This window comes from Kogia breviceps, chromosome X (genome assembly GCF_026419965.1).
Source record: "Kogia breviceps isolate mKogBre1 chromosome X, mKogBre1 haplotype 1, whole genome shotgun sequence".
NCBI lineage: Eukaryota > Metazoa > Chordata > Mammalia > Artiodactyla > Physeteridae > Kogia > Kogia breviceps.
Genome location: NC_081330.1, coordinates 19,815,813 through 19,822,511, shown reverse-complemented (window position 1 = coordinate 19,822,511; position 6,699 = coordinate 19,815,813).

Below are 6,699 nucleotides of genomic sequence, written 5' to 3'. Positions count from 1 at the left end.
AGGGAGTCTAAAATGATATGACTGCTTAGGAAGAAAATCACCATTACTTAGTAAAACGGAGGACAGACACAACGTAAGGCCTTGACCCACGTACAACTAGGTGAGACGTGCAAGAACGTCTCTCATAGTGTTCAGAGGGCCTCAGGCTGCACTCAAGCCGAACGTCTGTCAACGTAAAACAGAAATACAACAGTCCCTGATGAGCCAAGAATCACACCAAACAGCAGCACCCACAGTAACGCGAGAACATCTCCAGCTCTCGCGAACATTACATCTTGCGGAAGAGAACCAAAAACCAAAGAACGAATTCACCTACCTATTGAACTTTATATGCGAAGAAAACGACCTCACAGGAAACATCACACTAGAAACGTTAAACACCACGAAAACCAGTACTGACGCCACAGGATTAGAAAAACCACCTTTCCAAACACTACGTGAAACATCCCATGAACGGAAACAAGGGCATCTCCCGGACCCTAGGCTAACCCCGCGTCGCTTCCAATCGCTGACACTTACCGTGAAGCTTCTACTTCCTTCCAATTACACTGGTTCGCGGTTGAGGTAGCCGGAGTGCTTCCGGGCGGCAAGCGAGTCCCTTAGTGCCCACGCAGTAGAACCACACAGAAACATTTTTCTAAGATGCTTACATGAAAGTAGAAAGAAAACTGAACTCACGCATGGAGACTGTCACGGAAGACGACACCGACAGAAAACAAACAAACTTACTTTCGTGGGTCTGTTTTTCGCACACAAGTGTCAGCCTTGCTTCTTCCCGCAAGGCCTTCAAAAATTAAGCAGAAAGGTTTACTTCTATCTGAGCAAGCGAGAATCTTCTGACATACACAAAAGATTCCCACATGCTGAGGAGAAGCTCCCTCAAAGACCACTTTGGCAGGTTGGGGAGACAATGCCAAGGAGTTTGCCCTCCCTTGTACAGTGAGGGTGAACATAAGCTTGGCTCAAGAGCTTGCAACAGTTCTTTCTAGTTAAGTGACTGAAGTCTCATTCTTTGAAATAACAGCTTTAAAGGAAAACTGTGGCTTTCGCTTGAACATATATTGTTTGCATTGCATTCTGGTTATGCAAATGAACGCTGAGTCCCCGCTCCCGAGATTCACGCCCAACGGCCGCCGCCGAAGCCCACTGCCCGTGGCGTCTACCCGGAACCGTGACTACATGTCTTCTGCTCCTCGAGGATCTGAGTGTGATTTCTTTGGGGTAAAGGATTTTGTTGACTGCTTAAGAAAACGTCGGAGCTCTGCATTTGACCCGAGACACGGGTCACAACCTACTATCAAATGCAAGGTAAAAGGCAACTACAAAACTATATTTACTATTACACTTTTTCTTCCAAAAAGAGATGTCTGTGTATGCGTTGGGCATGTATATGCACGGAAGAGTGCTTACACCAAAATTATGCTTACACTAAAATATTACTGGCCGTTATGCCTTTTGTTGACTCTATTTTTGGCTATGTTTTCAGAAATTTCTGTGCTTGACGGATGCAGAAAAAATAAGGAAAATCAATAAAAAAGAGTTCATAATAAGCAAAGATAAAGGAATTAGAAGGAAAGAATAATAAGCATAGCAGAAATACAAGACAAAGAATCACGGAAGCCAAAATGAGTTTTAAACCATTTTCATTGGACTATAGTTGATGTACAATATTGTGTTAGCTTCAGGGGTACCGCAAAGTGAGGCAGTTATACATAAACATATATCCACTCTTTTTTAGATTCTTTTCCCATATAGGCCATGACAGAGTATGGAGTAGAGGGCCCTGTGCTATACATTCGGTCATTATTAGTTATCTGTTTTATATAGAGTAGTGTGTATATGTCCATTGCAATCTGCCAATTCATCCCCCACAAATGATTTATTTTCTTAAAAAAGATTTGATCAAGGAAATGAAGAAGGCGCGAATAACACTAGGAATGAGATATGGGATATAAACAAAGATACAAAAGTGGGGCCCCCCGGGCTGGCTCCACATCCAGTATCATTTCTCTCCTTCCTCCCTACTGAGTGTCTGCATTGTAAGCGGCAGCAACGTGAGGCCATAGGTCAAAACTTCCTGAGAAGTATTGGAAGATACAGTCGAGACCATCTTCTAGAAAATATAGCCAAACAGGAGGCAGAAAAATGGGAGCGAAAAGACAAAAATTAGGGGTTCGTTCCAGGATGTACTACATCTAACTAAAGGATGTCCAGAAAGCGAAAACAAAATGGAAGGGAGAAAATTAAGAAAGAATTAGGGTGTAAAATAAATAGCTCAGGGCTTCCCTGGTGGCGCAGTGGTTGAGAGTCCGCCTGCCAATGCAAGGGACATGGGTTTGTGTCCCGGTCGGGGAAGATCCCATATGCCGCGGAGCGGCTGGGCCCGTGAGCCGTGGCCGCAGAGCCTGCGCGTCCGGAGCCTGTGCTCCACAACGGGAGAGGACACAATACTGAGAGGCCCACGTACCGCAAAAAAAAAATAAAAAATAAATAAATAAAATAGCTCATGGGAAGCAGCCGCATAACATTCCCCAGCTGGCATGGGGGTGAAGGTGGGGGTGCGCCTTAAAATTTCTCTCTCTTCTAGCTACATCCCAAGATTTCAAGTCATCTGCATAACCTGCCAGTAGCTCAGATTCAACCTGACATTGACCGTGCCCAACTTCCCCTGGCATCCTGCCGTCTCCCATCACCCAGGCTTGAATCCTTGTTTATTTTTGGCACCTGCCCCACTTCTAATCAGTCACCAATGGCAAAGAATAAATATTAATCACCCACCTGCTAAGTGTACGCCACTCTGCAAGGTTCGGAAGGAAACCAAAATGAGTAAGACTGGTCATCATACGATAAGATATATGTAATATTTTTTTTTGAAAAGAAGGAGAGAGGGAGAAAGGAAAGAGGGAGGAGGAGAGGGGATGGGAAGGGAGAAAAGGTGTTATGGGACATCCACAGAAGAGAGGCCAAGATCAAGTCATTCACAGTCTCCTCCATCCGGTCCCTCCTTGCCACTGAATTCAAACCCTCATTACCTCAGGCCTGGGGTAGCCCTCCTAATCCCTTTCTAACTAATTTCTCAGCTGCCAGTGCTTCTCCCTTTCAGTCTATCCTACACACATCACTGCCAGACTTAACCTTCCCAATGCACTGCTTTGATGGCATTCCCCTAATCAAATCCACTCCAGGCCCCTCACCCCCACTTACCACAGAAGTACCAATTCTTCAGCCTGGCATTAAAGCTCTCGGTCTCTTCCGCCCACCTCTCCCCCAGAATGTCCCTCTCTTGACCTTCTCATGCCTGTGCCAGCCACCTGGTCCAGCCCCTACCACTCCACCTGCCCAAACCCTATCTCACCCAAATGTCACCTCCTCCTGGAAGCCTTTCCCTATGACTCACGTCTCCCCTGAACACTTAGAACCTTCCCTTGGCACCACTATTTTTAAAACGCCACACAACAAAGGGTGTTGTTGTCACTAGAAGCTTTTGGGTTTCCCCACAATGCCTCACAGACACCAAGCGCTCAATGATATTTGGTTAACAAATATTGTCCCTCAAAGCACTTAAAGACACAAGTCCGTGTACAAAGGGTGTTCCCAAAATGTGTATGCATTTAATTATTCGTACTGAGCTCTGTTACCTTTGGAGGAGTTCACGTGTGTGTATGTACCTAGTAAATTATATTAATTTAGTCCAAGAAGATAATAGCTTTCAGCAGCTATCCAGTACTATTTTCTATTGCTTTGTAGGCAACAGAATCAGCCTTTCTGAATTTGCTTCCTAAAAGCAAATCTGAAAGTTCCTCAAAAATTTAAAAATAGAGCTACCATATGATTCAGCAATCCCATTTCTGGGAATAGTCCCAAAAGAATTGAAAATGAGGACTTAAAGGGATATTTGCACCCCCATTATTCACAAGAGCCAAAACACAGAAGCAACCCAAGGATGCACTGACAGACGAATGAAGAACAAAGATGTGGTACATACATGCAGTGGAATATTATTCAGCCTTTAAAAGGAAGGAAATTCTGACACATGGTACAATATGAATTAAGCTTGAGGAAATAAGCCAGTCTCAAAAAGACAAACCTGCATAATTACACTTACATGAGGCACCTAGAGTAGTCAGATTTATAGACAGGGAAAGTACAATGGTAGCGGCCAGGGACTGAGGGGAGGGAGAAATGGGAAGTTGTTTAATGGGGACAGAGTTTCAGTTTTGCAGGATGAATACATTTTGGGGATGTGTTGCACACTCCTGGACCGTACACTTAAAAAGTAACCATTCAGGGCTTCCCTGGTGGCGCAGTTGTTGAGAGTCCGCCTGCTGATGCAGGAGACACGGGTTCGTGCCCCGGTCCGGGAGGATCCCACATGCCGCGGAGCGGCTGGGCCCGTGAGCCGTGGCCGCTGCGCCTGCGCGTCCGGAGCCTGTGCTCCGCAACGGGAGAGGCCACAACAGTGAGAGGCCCGCGTACCACCAAACAAACAAACAAACAAAAAAAAAATTAACCATTCATAAGGGCAGAAAAAAAAATAACCAAACAGTGATAAATTTTCTGTTAGTTTTTTTTTTTTTTTACCACAATTTAAACATTTTTTAATTTTAAAAAAGTGATTCTCAGGACTTCCCTGGAGGTCCAGTGGTTAAGACTCCACGCTTCCACTGCAGGGGGCGCGGGTTCCATCCCTGGTCGGGGAACTAAGACCCCACAAGCCACACAGCACAGTCAAAAACAAATGAAAAAGTGATTCTCAAAAGGCAAATTTGACCACACCACCACCCTTCTGTTTAAAACTTTTAGTGGCTCTCCGGAATTCTTCCTGGGACCTACAAGGCCCAGTAGGTCTGAGTGTCACTGACTCTAGCCCCCTCCCACGTCCCGCCACCCCCATTCTCTTGGCTTCAGCCACAGGGGACTCCTGTCCTTGACTGCTCTCTGCCCGCTCTGACGCCAAAGCCAACTCCTCCTGTGCTAAGCTCTCCTCACACCCTTTCCTCTCCCCCAGAGCACTCATCCCAGTTTGTAATTATACATTCATTATTTGATCAAGGTCACTCTCTCCCACCAAGTCAGGAACTCTGTGGAGGCAGAAACCACGTTCTTTTATTAACTTTCCTTGCTATGGTGTCTCTAGCACGTAGCCTACTGCCTGGCACCCAGTAGCGTATGTCATTTATAACTCCAGTGTTGGCAAAGGCGAGGGAAAACAAGCATGTCTGCTGCTTGTCAAAGGGTAAATGAGCATCACCTTGCTAGAGGCAATATGGCAATGTGTATCAAGAGCCTGGAAGCATTCATCGTAATTCCGATTTTTGGAAATGATCCTAGAGGAGCACAGAGGCGGAAGTCCACAGAGGTTCATCCCAGCATCATCCATTAGGGCCAAAAACTGGAAACAAGCTACATAGCCTTCCAAACCGGAAGGTAGGTCAACACATTGCAGATTTTTATGGCTAAAATACTTGCAGCCTTTACAAATAATGTTGCAGAGGAATGATGATGTGGAAAAATGCAAAGATGTAACATTGAGTGGAAACCGAGATATAAGCAGGTATGTACCGAATGTCCTAAATTTTTTAAAAAATCAGATTTAAAGATAATACATAAAGATAAGACATGTAATGTACAGCATGATGACTATAGCTAACAATACTGTATTGTATATTTGAAAGTTGCTGAGAGACGAGGTCTTAAAAGTTCTTATCACAAGAAAAAAAAAGTGGGACTCTATGGCAATGGACTTTTTTTTTTTTAGGCCGCGGCTTGTGGGATCTTAGTTCCCCAACCAGGGGTCAAACCTGGGCCCCCTGCAGTGGAGGTGCAGAATCTTAACCACTGGACCACCAGGGAAGTCTCGTGTGCAGCAATGGATGTTAACTTGACTTATTGTGGTGATCATTTCACAATATAAACAAACCTCGAATCATTATGTTGTACACCTGAAACTAATATTGTTATATGTTAATTGTATCTCAATAAAAAAATAAATTTTAAAAAGGTAACACACAGGCACAAAAATGGTAGACAGTAGTCACCCCTAGGTGGTAGCACTGCAGGCAGCAGACCCTCCAGGAAGTCTATAATGGAAGCTTTAGAAGCCATTCAAAGAGAGGCCAGGGACTTTCTCTTGAACTGCAAGCTGCTCTGCACAGCAAGCAGAGTTTTTCCTTAAATTGCATATGTATTTGCAGTGAGTTTTGGGGTGCTGATGGAGATTACGGTAAAGCCCCCCCAAGCCACCCTCTGGTGCCAACCTAAATGCTTTTTTTTTTTAACTTTTGTACTTGTTTGGTTTTCTAAATATTTTATAATGAGCATGCATTACTTTTTATATCAGAGAAAGATTAAGGAAAACATTATTTCATAAGTGAAAGACACATCTGTATGTCGGATGAATGGACACAGTGTCCTGTTCAGGCACACAGTAGGCGGCTGGAGAGGGCCTCGCTGGCATGGGGCCGCGCCCACTGTCCGCGGCTCCCTCGCATCCCAGGTCTGCTCTGTCCTTCAAATCTGCAGCCTGCTCTCCTCTGGCTTCTGGCACTTCAGACCAGAACACCACCAGGCAGCCGCGGGGCTCCCTGGCCGGCCAGGGTCCCATCTTGACTGTGGGCCTCGGGGCTCCATGAGACATGTCGCTCTAAGCCATGTCCACGCACAAAGACACTTGCAAGGACCATTCAGCAAGCCAGGGCC